Raw genomic sequence first — 22093 nt, 5'->3', positions numbered from 1 at the left:
TAACAGTACCAGGTGCTGTTTGAGATGCTGGGGATATTACAGTGAACAAAGTAAACAGAGTTTCTGCTTTCATGTGGTTTAGAGTTAATATGGAGAGATCAACAATGGACAATTAAACATCTAATAATCAAGTGGTTATAATTGCTAAGGCTCACAACAAATCAAGAGAAAGGGATCAGGAATGCAGAAGTGATAGGTTGTCATTTATATTCAGTGGCTTCTTTTCTCATCATTTTGAGTGGCTTCTCTAATGATTTTTTAGCACAGTCCTAAAATAAGAGAGGATGCTAGCCATGCGTTTATCTGGGGAAGAGTGTTCCATACTGAGAGACAGCATGTGCAAAGACCTTAAGGTAGTGACACGACTGATACAAAAACAACAAGGAGACCAAGAGCAAGTGAATTAAGAGGAGAAGGAGGTCAGAGGGATTTGTTGGGTGAGGTTAGGAAACCTGCAAAGCACGTAGAACCTATGAACCATTGAAGGAATTTAGTTATTGACTGAGTGACATATGAAGCTATTGTGGGATTTTGACTTCATGGCTTCAAAATTTCACTCTATATGCTGCAGCGGGGCAGAGGTGAAAGAACAAACTGTTTTCAGTGCTGTCACAACAATCCAGGCAGGAGGGTTGAGGCTTGGACCAGATCACAGCAATTGTGAGATGGTGAGAAAACATTACGTTGTGGATCTATGTTGATTTTAGAGCCATAGGATTTGTTTATGTAAATATGGGGATGAAGAAAGGAGTCAAGGATGACTCCAAGACTCTTCACCTAAGCACCTAGAAGGGCAGAGTTAGGCCCGGCGTGGTGGCTCACATTGGGAGAATGAGGCGGGCAGATCACTTGAAGTCAGGAGTTTGAGACAAGCGTGGCCAACATGGTGAAACACCATCTTTACTAAAAATACAAAAATTAGCCGGGCATGGTGGTGGGTGCCTGTAATCCCAGCTACTCAGGAGGCTGAGGCAGGAGAATTGCTTAAACCCAGGAGGCGGAGGTTGCAGTGAGCCAAGATTGCACCACAGCACTCTAGCCTGGGTGACAGAACGAGACTCCATCTAAAAAAAAAAAAAAAAAAAAGAATGGCAGAGTTACCATTTACTGATACAGGGAAAGATTGTGGGAGAAGCAGGTCTGGTAAGGGAAATTACACCTTTGGTTTTGGTCATAGTAAGTTTGAGATGTCTCAGACATTGCTATGGTCTGAATATTCGTGTATCCCCCAAAAAATCATGTGTTGAAACTTAATATCCAATGCAATGATGTTATGAGATGGGGGCTTTGGGAAGTGATTAGGTCATGAGAGCTCCACCTCATGAATTGGGATTAGTGCTCTTATAAAAGAGGCCTGTGGGAGCTTGTGCACTCCTTTTGCCATGTCGGACTCCAAGTCTCAGTATCACTCAATTTACCCAATTGCCTCAGTATTACTCAGTGCAACAAAACTGTATGTCTACCCTTTAGTCTACAATATAATGTGAAATTCTAAAAAACAAACAGAAAAAAACGCTGCCTATGGGACAAGCAAGAGGAAGATATTAAACATTGGGTTTGCCACCAATATCACTTAGATGTTAGTGACCTTCATGAGTAAAGGATAAATGGCTGACATAGGATGTTTTCATGAGAACATGTTTCTTTATAAATAAAGAGAATTGGCCAGGCATGGTGGCTCACGTCTGTGATACCAGCACTTTGGGAGACTGAGATAAGAGAATAGCTTGAGCCCAGGACTTTGAGACCAGCCTGGGCAACATAGTGAGACCCTGTGTCTATTTAAAAAAAATGAATAAAAAAAAGGATTGAGAACCTGAAATATGGTAAAGAGAAAATATGAATTCATGAAGAAGGAAGTTTAAGGCAAATAAAACAAACTTCAATAATGATATGCAAGATCCTTTACTTCCCTTGGCCTCAATTCTGGGTGCTACCAAATGAGAGGATGGTCTCTATCTTAAGTTTTCTCTTCTAAATAATGAGAATATTAGTTATAGGGTTGTGGTTGGAATTTGATGGGTTAAAACATGAAGTATTTAGAATACTTCCTGGGCATAGTAAGTTCTTAATAAATGTTTGCTATGATTATTGTATTATCATCATTATGTTCATTATTCTTATCTTTGCTTTAACCTAGAAATTTTTTAACTCTATGTCACCACCATTTTGCTAAGAACCAACCATCCTGATGGCTAGTACCAGTCCTAGATTGCCACTGTAGGGTGGATTTGCTTCCTGCCAAAATATTAGTCACATCTTCCTTGTCTTCTCAGTAGAGTTGATTTTAGATTAAAGTAGGTAAAGAAAGGAGTTGAAAATGTTTTTCCCTTTGGGTGAGTGGTCCTTTATTGAGAAGCATGGATTGGTAGGTCCAGCAGGCTATAGGCTTGGTGCTTTAATGTTACATCTCTTTGGCTTGAGATAAAACATTCTCTTAGAAAACTCATTCCTAAGTTTCCTGTGGCTTTGGGAATGGCTATTCTCCACAGCCTATGTTTTTTTTTGCGTGATTGTTTTTGAAGTGTACATGCCCTCTCCAGCTAGAATTACTGGGCTGACTTTATTTCATCTAGACTTTATACTACACCATAATGATTAATCTGCCGAGTCAGCTAGCATCTAAGTACCGCTTGTAATTTCCACATCCATTGAAGTAACTTATCCTAGCCTTGGAGTTTGTAATTGATAAATGGCCAGTCCTTGTCTACTGTGTCCCTGGGACCTTGGGTATAACATCAAAATAGTGAGAGATTTTCAAAGTTAATTTTTTGCTGTCTTTCATCCCTATCCATTTTTCAAATTTGAGGAAAGAACTTCATGGATATGGGACTGAGACTGATAAAAGTCAGAGGAAAAGAAAGGACCAAGAGAAGGTGAAAATTAGTTGGTTTCTCACTGAATTGGATCTGTCTTCTCTCCCCTGAGTCAAGGACCTCAGGATAAAGTGGGACATAGCTGTTTCTGCACCAAGGCAAGAGTTGGAGAGGGAGTATGTTGTTGCAGAGCAGGAGTGAGGAAGCCTTTGGCCTCCACCATTCTGCTTCCACAAGACACTTTATGGCCATTTTGAGAAGTGTATGTGTGGGTGTGTGTGCCCACACACATGACTCTAAGTCTGATATCATTATTTTTGCTTTCCAGATATGGGAATTGAGGGGCAGTAAGAATTAGTATCTTAGTAAAGTCATACAACCATTAAGTAGTAAAGCCAGGAATTCAAATCAAGTCAGCCTAATTCCAAAGTCTGTATTCTTAAACCCTACTCAAAACAGCCTCCTGATTCAATCTTACTTTCTTGATTGTGCAGTTCAATGGTTTTCAGTATATTCAAGAGATGTGCAAACATCATCAAAATCAATCTTAGAACATTTTTATCACCAAATAGAAACTCTGTACCCTTTAGCTATCACCCCTAAACCTAACATCCTGCCCAGCCCTCGGCAACCACTACCCTACATTCTGTCTATACATTTGCTTGTTCTGGACATTTCATATAAATGGAATGAAACAATATTGGTCTTTTGTGACTGGCTTCTTTCAGCCAGCATGTTTTCAAGGTCTGCCCCAATCATAGCGTGTGTCCGTACTTCATTCTTTTTTATTGCCATTAATATTCCATTGAATGGATATGCCACATTTTATTCATCCATTCATCAATTAATAGACATTTGCATTTTTCCATCTTTTGGCTACTATAAATAATGGTACTCTCAACATTTGTATGCAAGTTTTGGTGTGGATGTATGCTTGGATTTCTCTTGTGTACATATTTAGAAGTGAAATTTTTGGATAGTATGGTAACTCTCTATTTGACATTTTGAAGAACTGCTGGACTTTCTTAAGTAGCTGTACCACTTCCCACTAGCAGTGCATGAGGATTCCAATTTCTCTACAGCCTTACCAATTATTGTCATTATCTGTCTTTTTTATTCTAGCCATAACAGTGGTGTGAAGTGACGTCTCATTGTTGCTTTGATTTGCATTTCTCTGTTGACCAATGATAGTAAGCATCTTTTTGTGAACTTGTTGGCTGTTTGTGTATCTTTGGATACATGGAGAAATGTCTATTCAGACTTTTTGCCCATTTAAAAATCGGACTGTCCTTTTATTATTGAGTTATAATAATTCTTTATGTATTCTAGATACAAATGCCTTATTAAATATATGATTGGCAAATATTTTGTCTCACTTGGTGGGTCGTCTTTTTTTTTTTTTTTTTTGAGACACAGTCTCATTCTGTTGCCCAGGCTGGAATGCAGTGGCACAATCTCAGCTCAGCTCACTGCATCCACCACCTCCTAGTTTCAAGCAATTCTCATGCCTGAGCCTCCTGAGTAGCTGGGATGACAGGCATGTGCCACTACACCTGGCTAATTTTTGTATGTTTAGTAGAGATGGGGTTTCACCATGCTGGCCAGGCTGATCCACCTGGCCAGACCTCAGGTCATCCACCCACCTTGGCGCTGGGATTACAGACGTGAGCCACTGCACATGACCCTGTAGCTTGTCTTTTCACTTTCTTACTGTCTCTGTCTCAGTCTGTTTGGGCTGCTAAAACAAAATACTATAAAACTGGGTAACTCACAGACAGTTCTGGAGACTAGAACTCCAAGATCAAGGTGCTGGCAGATTGTCTGGTGAGGATTCCTCATAAATAGCTTTGTTTTCACTGTAACCTGGCATGGTGGAGGAGGCAGGGAATTCTCAGGCCTTCTTTACAAGGGCAATAATACTACTCATGACATACTGCCCTCGAGACCTAATTACCTTCCAAAGGCCCCATCTCCTAATACCATTACCTTGGGGATTAAGATTTTAACCTATGAATTTTGGAGGGACACAAATATTGAGATATAGCAGTGTCCTTTAAAGCACAAAAGGTTTCCATTTTAATGAAGATCTAGGTTTTGTTTCTTTGTTTGGTTGGTTGGTTGTAGGTTTGGTGACATATCTAAGAAACCACTACCAAATCCAAGGAAGGACACTGAGTTGAAAACCCCACAACTCTGCACTCTTAGACTTGTGTCTCAGAAACAAATACCCCACATGTTGAACATTTTATTTTTCAGAAGACAGAGGTTCTTGCCTAACCCCCAATTCTCAGTGCTGGACACATCCCATAATTTGAACCCAGTTATTGAGATAATACATTTAAAATTACAATTGGACTGGCACCTGCTTTGACAGAAAAAGACAAAAATAGCCACCACCTTATTCAAGACAAATGTTAAGAACAGTCACTTTTCAATACTTGAAAACAACACTAATGAAATACAATTTAAGGTGATATTTTCAGTATTTTATAAGGGAAAAAGAAAGGAGATTCTGATACAAGGTGCTGGGTAGGGCATACATCTCTATCTTCCTTTTTGCTCTGAAAATCTTTTGAAATGTTAGAAAAGAGATAAATAGGAATATGTTCATAAAGACATTGAAAATAAGAGGTGGGTGCATGAGGGGGTGGAAGATTTTCACTGACATCTGGAATGGAAGACAGAAGAGTTTTATTGGTAGAAAAATAAGAGAAAGAGAGACACAGCTCAGAAGATGTACAGAAGAAGACTGTAAAAGTTCAGAATATTTCACAAGACTGAGACTCTGAAATCCATGGATATAAGACAGAGTTGGGGGCTTGGTTGGAGACTTGTTTACAGGATGGTTGTGCAGATTGGCCTCACCTTCTTTTACAGCCAGCTCCCCGACTATAGTGGGAGCACTGCCCTCATGCTAAAACCAAGAACTACACTGTAGAGGGTACAAGGCTTACAGAGTGGGGACTGGCTCCTCAGAGCACAGCCTCTTCTGGCAGTGTAAAATAGGGAGGCACTGGGGCCTAGCTCTCTGCCCACATGCCCTAAAGTGAAGCTGGGGAACTAGGACCCTGAAATCATATCCAGGTCATGAGGCCAGCCTTCTTATTGATGAGTAGGCCCTAAAAGGCAGAGGCAACCCACATCAGCTATCTGAAGCAATCAGTCCAATCCTTCATACACAGGGAGAGAAAGTGATCAGCACAAAAGGCAAAGACCAAGATGGATAGCAGAGCAAAGAACGCAAAGGAAACAGATGGTTCAAAGAAGAGAAGATAACCTTAAATGAATAAGATATTGTATCCATTAAATTAAAAAGGGCTGCTATCTGAGAATAAGAAAGAATTCATGGAAATTAAAAATACCATTGTCAAAATAAAAAATCGAATAGCAAGACTGGACCAAAGAGTTAAATAAATTTCCCAGAACATAGAGAGAGAAAAAAAAAAAAAAAGCTAAGAAGTGAATTATGAGAAGAGTGAAGAAATATGGAGAAGCAATATAAGAAGGCCCAAATCTACCCAGTATGAATTCCAAAAGGTAGGAATTTGTCCAAGAAACAAAGAATGAAGGCTGGTCTGAGGGTAATGAGTTATTTCAATTGATTGTTCACAGTCAGTTACAGATAAAACTCCTTGTTCTACTCTTTCCCTGCTTCTCACTACTGCACATGACTAGTAAAAGCAAAATAAATAAATAAATAAACAGAATAAAGGGGATTTTTCCATAGCTGAAGACAGGTAAGAGTCTCATGAGAGGGGGCTTCTATAATATACCCAGCAAAATTAGTTTCATAAAAAGACTCACACTTAAATAAATCCTTGTAAAATTTATTTTGCCAAGGCTAAAGAAAAGAAAATGTAATACTTATTGGTTGATAGGAGGGCAGGATAGCCTCAGGGGAGCAAAACTCAGGTTGGCATCTGACCTTTTTATTCAGGGTGTGAGAGAATACCTTCAGAGTTCTGATAGAAATGGATTTTCAATAAAAAATTCTATTCCCAGCAAAAGCTATCGACCAAATGGGATAATGAAATGGCAAAAATAAAGTCCTTATCTGAATATATGATACTTCTTGAAATAATTGTTTGAGAGAATTTATTCCAGCAGTATAAATAAAAGAGAAAGACATGGAATTATAAAAGCAACCAACCCTAGCCATTCAATACAAAGTAAAACCAGAAAAAGCAAAAGCAAGAAAACCCCTACAATAAACTAAACAAAGAATCCTTCAGCAAGATGAAATTGAAAACAGCAAATTAGATCAGCGAGTCAGGAGGCCTTGGAAAGAATATCTTTAAACAAAAAGAAATACATTTCTTTTAAAACACTGAGGATTCTGGATTATCATAGAGAGAAAGTAAACGCATATTCTAATAATATAAAAATTCAGTGCCCTGTTTTCTCTACTTCTTCTCTCCTTCTCCCAATTTAAGTATGTTCATATATTTTTCTATTGGCAAAGGTTAAATGACTTAGGGTTGCATCATTTTTTCTGAGTCTAACCATACATTAAAATGCAAGCTCTGTAAAGGCAAGATGTTCACCTGTTGTACTCACTGATGTGTCCTTAGAACTTAGAAGAGTGTCTGGCCCAAAGTATGTAATCAACAAACATTTTAATTGGAACTGAATGGAATTGATTATACAATGAATAGTAATATTCTTTTAAATAAAATATAAATTCTGACCACTTTTAGACTTAACAGCCAAAACACAGAAAAATAAAGTATAATTATATAAGAAAGTATAAATTCTATAAATTTTGGCAATGTAAACTTAACTATGTGATGAACTGAAGCTGTGACACTGGGAATACCCATGAGGGGAGGAGACAGAGACAGGAACGGAGGGCTATTAAATCCTTCATTGTCTTAGAGGGAAGTCAAGAGGTACTGGCTAAAATCAATGAATCAAGAAATGGAAAGTTGAAAATGAAAACCACAGGCCAGTATCTCTGATGAACACAGATGCAAAAATCTTCAACAAAATGCTAGCAAACCAAATTCAATAACACATTAAAAATATCATTCATCACAGTCATGTGTGGTGGCTCACACCTGTAATCCCAGCACTTTGAAAGTCCAAGGTGGGCAGATCATGAGGTCAAGAGTTCAAGAGCAGCATGGCCAACATGGTGAAACCCCATCTCTGCTAAAAATACAAAAATTAGCCAGGTGTGGTGGCGGGTGCCTGTAATCCCAGCTACTTGGGAGGCTGAGGTGGAAGAATTGCTTGAACCTGGGAGGCGGAGGTTGCAGTGAGCCAAGATTGTGCCACTGCACTCAAGCCTGGGTGACAGAGCAAGACTCCATCTTGAAAAAAATATATATATCATTCATCATGATCAAACGGGATTCATCCCAGGGATGCAAGGATGGTTCAATATATGCGAATCAATAAATGTGATAAATAATGTCAACAAAATGAAGGACAAAAACCATAGGATCATTTCAATTGATTCCAAAAAAGCATTTGATAAGATTCAACGTCAACATCCTTTATGACAAAACTCTCAAAAAAATGAGTATAGAAGGAACATACCTCAATATGATAAAAGCCATATATGACAAACCCATAGCTAGTATTATATTGAATGGAGAAAAATGAAAGCCTTTCTTCTAAGATCTGTAACAAGATGAGAATGCCCACTTTCTCCATTCCTATTTAACATAGTACTGGAAGTCCTAGCCAGAGCAATTAGACAAAAGAAAGAAGTAAACGGCCTCCAAATTGGAAAGAAAGATGTCAAATTATCCTTCTTTGCAGACGATATAAAATCATATTTAGAAAAACCTAAAGACTCCGCCAGAAAACAGAACTTATAAACAAATTCAGTAAAGTTGCAGGATAAAAAAATCAACATGCAAAAATCAGTAGCATTTCTATATGCCCACAGAAAAGAATCTGAAAAAGAAACCAGAGAAGTAATCTCATTTACAATAGCTATGAATAAAATAAAATACCAAGAATAAAGTTAACCAAAGAAGTAATCTCTACAATGAAAACTATGAAACATTGATGAAATAAATTGAAAAAGACACCCCAAAATGAAGATGCTCTACATTCATGAATTGGAAGACTCAATTTTGTTAAAATGTCTACACTACCCTAAATAATCTACAGATTCAATGCAATCCCTATCAAAAACCAATGACATTCTTGACAGAAATAGAAAAAAAATCTAAAATTTATATGGAACCACAAAAGACCCAGAATAGCCAAAGCCATCCTGAGCAAAGAGAACAAAACTGACGGAATCATATTACCTGACTTCAAATTATACTATAGAGCTATAGTAACCTAAATAGCATGGTGCTGACCTAAAAACAGACATTTGGGGCAAGGGAATAGAATAGAGAACCAGAAATAAGTCCACACATTTATAGTCAATTCATATTTCACAAAGCTGCCAAGAATGTACATTGGAGAAAAGACGGTCTCTTCAATAAATGGTGCTGGGGAAACTGGAGATCCATATGCAGAAGAATGAAACTAGACTCCTATCTCTTGCCATATACAAAAATAGAAATCAAAATGGATTACAGAATTAATTCTAAAACTAAAACTATGCAACTAATAGAGGGAAACATTAGGGAAGTGCTCCAGGACATTAGTCTGGACAAAGATTTCTTGAGTGAGACCTCAAAAGCACAGGCAATAAAAGCAAAAATGGACAAATAGGATCACATCAAGTTAAAAAACCTTCTGCATAGCAAAGGAAACAATCAACACAGGGAAGAGACAAACCACAGAATAGGAGAAAATATTTGCAACCTACCCATTTGACAAGGAATTAATAACCAGAATATACAAGAAGCCCAAACAATAGGAAAAAAACCATAATCTGATTTTAAAATGGGCAAAATATCTAAATACACATTTCTTTAAAAAATACATAAAAATGGCTGATAGGAATATGAAAAATCCTCAACATCATTAATCATCGGAGAAATGCAAAGTAAAAAATCTACAATGAGATATCATCTCATTCCAGTTAAGATGGCTTTTATCCAAAAGACAGGCAATAACAAATGCTGGTGAGGATATTGAGAAAGGAGAACCCTGGAACACTATTGTGGGAATGTAAATTAGTATAGCCACCATGGAGAACAGTATGCAGATTTCTCAAAAAGAACTAAAAATAGAGCTACCATGGAATCCAGCAATCCCACTGCTGGGTGTATATCCAAAAGAAAAGAAATTAGTATATTGAAGAGATAGCTGCACTTCCATGTTTATGGCAGCACTGTTTGCAATTGCCAAGATTTGGAGGCAACCTGTGTTCATCAATGGATAAATGGAGAAAGAAAAGGTGGGGAATATATACACTGGAATATTATTCAGCAATAAAAGAATAAAATCCTGTCATTTGCAACAACATGAATGGAACTGGAGGACATTAGGTTGAGTGAAATAAGCCAGGCACAGAAAGACAAATATTGCATGTTCTCACTCACATGTGGGAACTATAAATAAATAAATAAATAAACTCACAGAAATAGAGAGTGGAATGATGGTTGCCAGAGGCTGGGAAGGGTAGTACAGAGGAGGGGAGAAGTAAAGTAAGGATGGTTAATGAGTACAAGAGTACAGTTAGAATGAATAAGATCTAGTATTTTCTCGCAAAATAAGGTGACTATAGTTAACAATAACTTCTTGTATATTTTTAAATAATTAAAAGAGTAGAATTGGAATGTTCCTTACACAAAGAAATGATAAAGGCTTGAGGTGATGAGCACTTCAATTACCATGATTTGATCATGACAGATTGGATACTTGTATCAAAATATCACATGCACCCCACAAATATATACAACTATTATGTACTCATTAAACTATTTATTTAACGAAAAATAAATCTTTTAAAAGAAATGGAAACATGAAGATGTTGTATAAAGCTATAGAAGTATCTAAAAGAATAAAAAAATATATATCTGGAAGTTGCTGTTGAAGGGGAAGTATAAATGAGCCAAGAGCTTCATCGTTCATAAGGGGGTCCAGCAGATATACTTTGAAGTTGATATATAAAAAGTAAAGGAATAATAAGTTATTATTGTAGAGGTTGGCCTTAGAAAGATTCAAAATAGAAAAATGTTAAGCTGTTACCTCTGGGGAATGCCAAAGAGTAAAACCTTTACTTTTTTTTAAAATTACTCTCCAGCACCAACTGAATTTTTATTACCGTGTGCTCATACTTTAAAAGTGATATTTTTAATTTAAAAATAGTTTCTCAAGAAAGAGAAGAATTTTTAGGACAGAGAAAAATGATCCAACAGTTTGCAATTACATACTGCCTACCAGCAAGGACCATCAAACATTTTGCAAACATTATCTGATGGTGAGTGTCAGAATCTACATTTGCCAGATGGAGAAATTCAGACAAAGACGGAAGTAACTTGCCCATTTTCAGTGCATCTGTGACCAAGCCAGTGATAAAACTCAGGCTTCTTGGATTCTGAGTCCAAAGAAAGATTTGGATCGATTTCTCCTTAGAAAAACCACCACATATTGGTGTAATGATCACTAAGGAAGAAATCCAAACTAATAGATGGCATATTCTGTGTTTAGGGCTTGGGAAAAGCTTGTATTTTTCCGTTCAAAATCTGTTGCCAAAATGCACACTGCCTGTCAAGAGAAAGGCCAGTGCTTCTCTAAAGCACCTGACGGGAATATGTATCAGTTTGAGGAGCTAGCAAAGATAAAAAAAGGATAATCACAGTAACAATCACAAATAATTTTTAATTATCTTAATACAAGTACTATGTCTCACTATAAAGATCTCTGCCATTTTGTGACTATTTAGAAAACAATCTATGGTTAATTAGCTTGATAAATAATTCTGATTATTCTGCCATATGCCTCTTACTGATTCATACTACTAACACAGGTGGAGAAGAGGAAAAAAAATGGACTGATCTGACATAAATTTTACTATTGGTTTCAGTCTTAATGTGAATGTTTTAATATTCATTTTTGCCTGGCTTCTTTATTTAGTTGGAAGACTGGAGGTGAGAGGAGTAATTAAATGATTATAGTAGACTCCTCTGGTTTTGTCAGTGTGGTTCCCTTCCCCCTCCACAAACTCACTCCTCTGAAAACAGGTCTATACCATATGACCATGACCCTGGCCCAAATGGCCAAAGTGAGCATTGGACCAAATCTGCTGCAATCTTCCAGGAGAATTTGAAAGAGACAATGATTGGAGTCCAGCACTTAGTCTGGCTGGTTTCTTTCTTTCTTTTTTTTTTTTTTTTTTTGAGACGGAGTCTTGCTTTGTCACCCAGGCTGGAGTGTAGTGGCAAGATTTCGGCTTACTGCAAGCTCCGCCTCCCGGGTTCTCACCATTCTCCTGCCTCAGCCTCCAAAGTGGCTGGGACTACAGGCGCCCGCCACCACGCCCAGCTAATTTTTTGTATTTCCAATAGAGATGGGGTTTCACCGTGTTAGCCAGGATGGTCTTGATCTCGTGACTTCATGATCCACCTGCCTCAGCCTCCCAAAGTGCTGGGATTACAGGCGTGAGCCACCGCCCCTGGCTGTCTGGCTGGTTTCTTAAGTAAAGGAGAGGTAACCCCAGGAGCTGTTGGTGGCTATATTTTTTAGTGTGTGGTCTGAGAAACGGAAATGAAAAAGGAAGTAGACGTTCAGAGAAGAGCAGAGATGAGAGATGAATAGGGTGACCAGGAATTCATCATTTTTAAAACTGTGGTAAAATACAACATTACAAAATTTACCATTTAACCCTTTTTGAGCATGCAATTCAGTGGCATTATGTTCATGTTTTTTGTGCAACCATCACCACAGTCTATCTCCAAAATGTCTTCATTTTCCCAAACTGAAACTCTATAAGCATTAACAGGTAACTCCATTCCCACAGCCCCACAGCCCCTGGCAACTATTATTCTACTTCCTTTCCCTATGGATTTCACGATTATAGGAATTAATCATTCTTACCAGGGTACTGTTGAGAGTTGTGTTAATAATTTATTTACTTTCAGATTCAAATTCACCCTTCAATACCTGCTCTGCAATAATGGATGGAATTCCATTGAGCATTTCTTCTTTATAGAGAGGAGCATGTGAAGCTTTCTCAGTAGAGGGCCCCAAAGGGACAATGCAGAAGAAAGGAGCCTTCCTGGTGTTAGTGGTGGCTGCACCATCAGGCAGCAGTGTGGGTGTGGGAACATCAGTGGTGTTCTAATTCCAGCCGCAGGCCCAGAACTCATGATTTCTTGATGTCCTTGCAGCTCTGCCCTGGCCTAATGCCCACTTTCCCATGGCCTTCTTACCACAGACACTGCAGGCTCCAAACCTACTGTCTGCAATGGCGTCCCTACTCCCTCTGCAGGCTCACGTGCCAAGCCATTGGCTGCAGTTTTTGTAATGTGCCCCCTGTGCCCCAGAGGGTTGCTTCCTGCTTGCCCAGTGGCTGCAGACCAGCTCTTGGACTGGGCAAATCAGCAAACTTCTCTGCCATCCAGTGGCTGCAATCTGAGCCTTGGGGAAGGGCTCATCCTGTTTTATGTTCATCCCTCCTTGGGTACGCTCTTGGGTACTACTCAGCCTTAGGGTACCACATGGTACCCTATATCTTATATATTATAATTGCTCTTTTATCACAATTTTTAAAAATTTATATTAGACTTTCTCTGTTTAAGTCACTGTGGTTTCTGCTCCCTGATGGACAAAGACTGACACAAAAGTGAAAGGGGCAGGTTGACAGATGTCAACAAGGATAGGCCAGCACAAACTGGCGTGTGTGGTCACCTACCCTAGAGATGGGAAGGTGGGTCCTGACTATGCTGGAGTCTCTGATTTATTTCTGAAGTTCAGTTATCTATTTGCCCTTGAGTTCTGAGACAGTCCTATTTCTTAAATTATATCTCTTTGCTGTTAGAGAGCTCAAGTGTGTCTCTGTTACTTGAAACCAAAAAAGCCATCATTAATGAATATGCAATTTCACATTCTATTAAATAGGCCTCAGAAAAGGAAATAGAGGGATAAAGAACGACTATTCTAGAAGCAGAAAAAAAAAAAAGAGGAGAAGGGAGATTATGCTGAGGATTAACATGAGAGAAAATCCTAGTTCTTTAAATACCTCAGCTGGGCTTGACGCTGATGTAAGGGCCTCAAGTTCTTCAGAGATGACTCATCCCTGTCATCTCTGACTGATGGGGAGCTCACACAATGGAAGCTAGATGGGGCACTGGCCAAGTGATTCCGCATGCAAGAGAGCATGGCTGAGGTCAAATGAGGTCTCCTACTCTTCACCAAAACTAGACTTTGGGAACTGCTCACCTCATGTATCTCAGAGAAGAGTTAGGTACGCAGAGCCCACCCAAGTTCACTGGCTAGCCAGCTGCAAGAACTAAGGCTGCTTCACAGATGAACCACAATGGGACAGAGTGAAGGCCCACACCTTGGCAGCATGCTCCCAGTGAAGGGAATACATTGGGCTGGTTTCACTCTGCAGAGTCGATTCCTGCCCACTAATAAAGCATGTCCTAGGAAATATTATACATTTGCCAATCAGACTTGCCATTTGTTTGCTTGGTTTTTTTGTTTGTTCGTTTTTTTGAGGCAAGGTCTCACTTTGTCCCCCAGGCTAGAGCGCAGTGGTGAGATCTCAGCTCACTGCAGCCTTGCCCTCCTGGGCTCAAGCAATTCTCTCAACTCTCAGCTAGTAGCTGGGACACCAGGCACACGCCACCATGCCCAGATAACTTTTGTATTTTTTGGTAGAAACAAGGGTTTCACCCTGTTGTTTAGGCTGTTATAAACTCCTGAGCTGACGTGATCCACCTGCCTCGGCCTCCCAAAGTGCTAGGATTTCAGGCGTAAGCCACCACACCAGGCCTCCTTTTTTTTTTGAGACAGAATCTCGCGCTGTCACCCAGACTGGAGTGCAGTGGTGTGATATCAGCTCACTGTAACCTCTGACTCCAGGGTTGAAGCAATTGAACCACCCCCCTTGACCTCCCAAAGTGCTGGGATTATAGGGATGAACCACCACGCCCAGCCCAGAATTGCCATTTTTGTTTGAGGGAGAGCAGACAAATCCATATGGGTCTGTAGCAGCCTCACTTCTTGACTCCCCAGAAGAAAGAATTCTACAGAGGGGTATAAGGCAGAAGGAGACATTGAGGCAAGTTTTAGAGCAGGAGTGAAGGTTGATTAAAAAGCTGTAGAGCAGGAATGAAAGGAGGTAAAGTACACTTGGAAGAGGCCCAAGGGACTGACTTGAGAGATCAAGTGTGCAGTTTGACCTTTTGACTTAGGGTTTTATGTGTTGGCATGCTTCCAGGGTCGTGCATCCCTTCTCCCCTGATTCTTTCCTTGGGGTGGGCTGTCTGTATGTACAATAGCCTGCTAGCATTTGGGAGGGGGGCATGCGCAGTGTGTGTGCTGGAGTTGTACACATGCTCACTTGAGGCTTTCTTCCCTTACCAGTTGCATGTTCCTAGAAGGTCATATACCAGTTAAACTGCGCCATTTTGCCTTAGTGTGCATGCTAGAGCCCACCCATCCAACTCCTGAGATCTTGTCAGGAAGCTGCTGATCACCAGTTTCGTGTGTTTTCTGTCTTTTGGGAGACTGCCTTTCCCTGGGCTGGCTACAACCAATTATTAATGTTATGTTTAGAGAAATATTGTAACGACCACCTGACCATCACCTGATGGTCGCCTGACTTTCTTGGTGGGGCAAGAGGAGCCCTCTCCTGCCATGCTTATGTCTGACTAGCTACCTACTGTACCAGAGCCTCCCTCCCTGCACTTCCTCTCATGGTAAGATAGGACTGAAATTTTGGCGTCAATTTCCTCCTCCATGAGCCAAGATGAGAATTTAAGGAAGGAACGCAAATATTCCTCCTTTTCAATAGTTGACTTTTACCTTACCTATCCAAATACAGGTGTTTGTTTTTTTAATTCTGCACAGAATATTTGGCAAAGTATAATAATCATGCCTAGAATCATTTTTATATTTCAATGTGCCTTTTCTTCAGAGTAAAAAAAATGTTGCATCTGTCCTTAGTAGAGTATGCAACTTGAGATGCTTTTGCTATGAATGGAGAGAATCTAAGTAGACTTACTCAGTTTCTTTCATCTAGAAGTGAAAAGTTGGATAAGACACAGTCCTTGCCTTTTAGAAAGAGGGGCACTTCCATTCACATTGTGTTTCTCTTGGCTCTGCCATGGAGAACAATAATTAAATAAGGTTCTGACCAATCAGAATGGATGATGAAACAAGAGTGGGTGCTGCAACCAGTCGGAGCTGATGTCACAGTTAATGACAGGGATGCTGGCTGTACACACGAAGCAGGCTGTGCAGTATGCTGCAGTGGAGATTATCTCTGGATCTGTGAGAATCCAAGTCTAAGCTGGTAGAAAGGACTGTGAGAGAGTCCCTGGCTGCTCTGACTTCAGTCAAATCTTCCTGTCAAGTTGATGGCATTCAAAGATACTAAAAAACTGGCAAGTAGTTGGGGATTTTTCAAAAGTATTTCCCCCTGCAGCCTCCTCCTCCCATAGTTTTAATCATCTCAGTACATTGCAACACAGCTTTTCTAGTTGCTCTGTCCAAACACTTTGAAGTCATCAATTTCTCTTTTACTCTAATATCTCACATTTGCATTGTAAGCAAATCTTGACAACTCCACCTTCAAAATATGTCCAGAATCTGACTACTTCTCAGCACTTCTATTAACTATTTTTCTGACCCAGTTACCCTCATTTCTTGCCTGGATCACTGGAATGTCTTTCTCACTGGTCTCCTGCCCCACTTTAGTCTATTCGTAATCTGACAGCCAGGGTCATTTCATTAAAATAGAGTTGAATTGTGTTGCTCCTCTCCTGGAAACTCTCCAATGGTTTCTCATCTTAGAGTAAAAGCTAAGGGTCTTACCCTGGCTTACAAGGCCCACATTATCTAGAGCCCCATTATCTCTCTGACTGTATCTCCTACTAACTCAATGTGGCAGACTGATGGCAAATCTGGTCCTAATTCTCCACCTTTCTATTCACACCTTTTGCAATGTGACTCTGAAGCTCTTCCTATAAAGTGGAGTTTATTTCTCCATTCCTTGAAACTAAGCTTGTCTTATCAATTGCTTTGGCTAATAGAATGTGGCAGAAGTGACAGTTTCCATTCTGAATTTAGGCCTTAAGAGGGCTTATGTGTATTCTCTCTCTTGCACTCTCTCTCTAGCCTCTCTCCCTCCCTTTCTCTCTTTGACTCTCTTTTGCTACTGGAGGATATGAGAAACAGAGATATGGAAGCAGACCTACATCAACCCAGTCATTTTGTCAAAAGTCTCAGATATGTAAGAGCACTCAGACAAGATCAGCAAAGCTGTGTAGGCTTGCAGCTGACTGTGAAGGCATGAATAAGCCCCACCACAATTAGCTCAGATCAGCAAAACCATCTAGCTGATCTTGAGACTGAGGGGAAACCCTAAATGTTTATTATTGTATACCACTGCAGTTTCGAGTTTACTTGTTACTCGGAATTATTGTGAAATTGATGACTGATGCATTACTCTTGCCCATTATTCTCCAGCCTTCTGGAAAACACCAGTCACCTCTCTACCTCACAGTCTTTGCACTGGCTGTTCTCTCTGACTAGAATGCTTCCCCTCAATCCTCCTACCTCCAATAGCTGCATGCCTTGATCCCTAACCAACTTCAGATCTTTTCTCAAATGTCATCATCTTAGTGAGATCTTGTCAGAACATAACATACAATGCAAACTTCTTTGAACACTTCCTAGTCCCCCTTGTCAACTTTCAACTTTCTTTTCAGCATTTATTGCTGTCACACATATATACATATATATTTTTTTTCTTTCTTTTTTTTCTTCCTTGTTTGTTGTCTAACTCCCGTGCAAACTCCTTGGGAGCAGAGCTTTTTTGACTATTTTATTCAAGACTATATTCCTATGCCCAAAATGGTATCTGGCACATAAAAGACACACAGTACATATTTGTTAAATAAATACGTGAATGAATGTGAATTCTCCACAGAATGGTAGAAGTGATGATAAAATGTTTTCCTCAATTTTTAAAAAGTTGGTAAAATTAAAAATAAAACATTATATCTGCTTGATCTATATAACTTCTGTCCTTCTCTACCACCATGATCCTAGTCATAGCCACCATGAGCTCCTGTCTGCATGGTTGCAATTAACTCCTAACTGGTATTCCTGCCATCAGTCCTTGCTCCCTACAATTTCTTTTTCTCCATTGCAACCTGATGATTTTTTGAAAGGGAAAACCTGAAAGACCAAAATCCTTAGCATGGCTCCATGGGCTCTTCTCCTCACTCTCTTTGCTCATTCTCCGGTCTTCAGGTTTCCTGAAATAGTCATGCCTCTTCCTGTCTCAGGGCCTTTTCACAAGCCATCCCCTCTTTCTGAGAGGCTTACTCTTAATCCTCCCTCAGCCTAGTCAACTCCTACTCATCCTTCCATTCTTATGCTGAAAAGTCTTCCCTGAATCCACAATCTCAAGTTTCTCTGAGAGTCTGTGCTTTCTGTTTAAGGCACAAATGCAGTTAATAATTCTGGGTTTGTGCAATTACTTGTCTGCTGTCTCCTTTTTCCAATATACTGCAAGCTCAGTGAAGAACTAAAGCTATTCAACAGATCATTTGGCTAAGTTTGGCCTCAAGTTCATATAAGCCCTTTGTAGTTGAGAGATTTTTAGTGTCAAACAGGAAACAACTATGAAGAAAGAGTTTTGCATAATGAGTTGCATCTTCCAGGAAAGTCTCAGCTCCGATATTTTTATTCCTTTCTGAAGCCACAAAGGTCTATAAACCGCTCCTCTCCCATGATCATCACCAGCGCATTAGCAGAAGACAGTCAGAGAGTATCGACAATGTAAAGGAGTTGTGTTGGAGAACAACACCTCTTGTCATTCTTGCACTGTCATGATTTATGCAACCAAGTATTGCATTAGACAACAGCAATTAGGAACAGAAATGGACCCAGCAAGAGCCACAGAAACAGTGTTGATTAACTCTGGATAGTGGATTAGTCTTCCATTGCTTCAAACAAATTACCACCAACAGTGAATTAAAACAAGACATTTATTACCTTCCAGTTCCGTGGATCAAGAGTCTGAGCACAGGTTAGCTAATTCCTCTGCTCACGGTCTCTCAGGGTTGCAATCAAGACATCAGCTGTGCTGCAGTTCTTATCTGAGACTGAAGGTCCTCTACCAAGCTCATTCAGGTTATTGGCAAAATTCAATTATTTGGGGTTGTAGGAATGAGTTCCCCTTTGCCTGCTAGCTGCCTGCTGGGGATTGTGCTCAGCTCGCAGAGACCACTGCCATTCCATGCCGTGTGGTCCCCATAGGCTGCCATGGCAGGGATGTTTGCTTTTCTCCAGGCCAGCGGGAGTGCACCTCTCTGAGTTCCTCTTCCCAGCACCAAGTGAAGAAAGCGCTCTGCTTTTAAAAGACTCACCTGAGGTTGGGCGTCGTGGCTCACGCTGTAATCTCAGCACTTTGGGAGGCCAAGGCAGGTGGATCACCTGAGGTCAGGAATTCGAGACCAGCGTGGCCAACATGGTGAAACCTCATCTCTATGAAAAATGCAAAAATTAGCTGGGCGTGGTGGCAGGTGCCTGTAATCCCAGCTACTCAGGAGGCTGAGGCAGGAGAATTGCTTGAACCTGAGAGGCAGAGGTTGCAGTGAGCTGAGATCACGCCACTGCACTCCAGCCTGGGAAACAACAACAAAAAAAGGACTCAAGTCCACCCAAGATAATTTTACTCACAAGAGTAATATGTCATTATATTCACAGGTTCTGTTCACACTGAATAGAACCATACAGGGCATGTGCATCACGAGTAGGAATATAGGGGTTGTTTTAGAATTCTGTCTACCACAGGGCAGCTGATAACAATAGCAAAAGATTGAGTGCTTATTTATTGCTAGCACTGTGTTAAGTGCTTTTTAGCATTTAATCTTTAAAAAATACAACATTGTTTCTATCTTGTGTTTCTGTTTTGTTTCTATTTCTATTACTTTATTTTACAGATGGAGAAACTAAGGCTTAGAGGTTGGGTGACTTTGCTCCATTTCACTCAATTGGTAAGAAGCATAACCTAGATTTTGAACTCTGACTCCAGAACCCGTTCTTATCCACCTTGCCTCATCAAAGCTGGTTCTCCTGTAGCCAGGAGAATGAGATTATCACCGTTTTATGGATGTAAACAGTGGTTTGGGAAGATTAAATAACATACTCAAGACCACCCAGTTAGTAAGTAATAGAGCAGCCTACAATCTAATCTTCTTCTCAGTCCCACACTGGGGCATCCCATGTAATTGAGGGATACTCCCAAATTGCTTGTCAACTAGAAGAAAATGTAATAAGAAACCCTTCCCCAGAGACAGAGGAAAGCAGTGTGTTTTCTGGCTCCAAGGCTTAGTAGAACTGTATAATACACGTTATCAGTTCTATTTCTTTTACCTGTAGTGAGTGAGAAGCAGAAGTGTTTTATTCTCATGCTGAGGAAAACAATCTGAACTATGGGCACCTGACAATCACTCCCTTTGAAGTTTCATAATACTTAGCACCAGGAGCAGGTCCTCTCCTATGGTGATAAAGGTTAGTTAGTGATTATTCACTTCCCCCTCTCTGTGCCTTTACACCTTTAAATGAAAGGTGTCCTGGGGTCAAAGCAAATAATTATTCATGGGTGAGGATATGTTTCCTTGTAACTAATATTATTTTTTTCATTACTTCTTGCATAGAGACAAAACAGCTTTGACCCACAGCTGTTAACTGATACAAATTATCCACTGCAAACGTCATCACATCACACCACCCTCACCTGTGCTTTGGCAACCAGGGGCCAGTTTTCTCCTGAGAGTGGTGTCCACCTTGTTTCCCCTTTCTTTCCCATGGCTACGAATGCAAACAGTAAACACTTTGTCCACAGACAGAAATTAAAAGGGCATATTGTAGTTCTCTCCAATACCTGATGTCTAATCTCCCCTGTCCTGCAATTGTCTTTCAGGCAAGAAATAGAAAACAGTCATCAGAAAAGTTTTACTTCATTAAAGTGTCCTGCCTGGTCACGGTTTGGGTTATAACTGCATTCTTCTGTTAACAGCCACAGCTTCTGTTGGGCAGCTCCTGTCTCAGGGTTCTAGCTAGCCCCAGGCACCAGGCACCAGGAGGAACATTCCTTTCTCCTGCCCACTCAGATGAGGGCTGGCAATAGCAGCCCACTGACACTAGCCCCGGGACCTTCATGATCCCTTGATGGTTGCCTTAGCCCTGCCCGTACCTGAGTAAATAGCTCTTTTATAAAAATATTCTTAAACCAGAAACTCTGGCTGAAAATTGCTCTAAACTGAAACGACCTTTGGAAAAATTTTAACAGTGAGAAATTGATGACATTGAAAGGGATCTAACCTAACCAACTCCATCTTGCCTTTAACCTTCAAGCTGCCCTTGTTCATTCCTGGGCATAGGCCAAACTAACTTTGGGAGACAATTTAGTTTATAGTTTATAGTTTAAAACAAAGACGACAACAGCCCTTTCCCGAAACAAACCTCCTTCTTGCCTGGGGACAAGACTGCCTTTGTAGGACTAACAAATTAGTCACAAGATTAGAAATTATGGTTTAGAAGCCATGCAGCCACAGCCAGAGGCCACAAGATTCCTAACCTTCCCAGTTGCTCCTATAGATAATATTGTATCCTATGGATAATATTGTAGAACCTAATGGTGCTTGAGATATTTTTCAGACCCTGAATTCTGATGGATAAGCTGGCACCACCCAGACTGGTAAACGGCTCATCTGGTCCTGTGGCCTCTACCCAGGAATCGACTCAGAGCAAGAAGACAGCTTCAACTTCCTATTATTTCATCCTCAACCCAACCAACGAGCATTCCTCATTCCCTAGCCCCCTGTTCACCAAACTATCTTTGAACACCTCTAGCCTCTGAATTTTTGGGCTGGCTGATTTGAGTAATAATAAAACTGCAGTCTTCCATTTGGCGAGCTTGAAGTGTATTTAACTCTTTTTCTATTGCAGTTCCCCTATCTTGGTAAGTTGGTTCTATCTGGGCATCAGGTAAAATGAACCCACTGGGTGGTTACAAATGGCTTAATAAAAGTAAGCATATTGTCGAGGGGGAACTGAACATTCGTGCATTGAAAAGATGGGCACCCCTGCCCCCTCCACAACAGCCTGTGTCTCTCCTTCCCTCCATTGCCAACTTCTTACAAGAGCAGCCTCTAGTTCCTCACCCCTCCCTG

General features: G+C 40.2%; 1 long non-coding RNA gene across 2 annotated transcripts in view; it reads left to right on the top strand.

The window, feature by feature from the left end:
* Positions 1–21827, top strand: part of LOC123572378 (uncharacterized) — a 56662-nt gene extending 34835 nt beyond the window's left edge. For both annotated transcript variants that reach the window (XR_006696918.2, XR_012430598.1), the window contains exons 2-3: positions 19859–19912; positions 21579–21827. This is a non-coding gene — a long non-coding RNA (uncharacterized lncRNA). The remainder of the gene's footprint in view (positions 1–19858; positions 19913–21578) is intronic.
* Positions 21828–22093: the final 266 nt, after the last annotated feature.

This window comes from Macaca fascicularis, chromosome 1, assembly GCF_037993035.2.
Source record: "Macaca fascicularis isolate 582-1 chromosome 1, T2T-MFA8v1.1".
NCBI classification, from domain to species: domain Eukaryota; kingdom Metazoa; phylum Chordata; class Mammalia; order Primates; family Cercopithecidae; genus Macaca; species Macaca fascicularis.
This window is presented reverse-complemented; position numbering and strand designations above follow the sequence as displayed.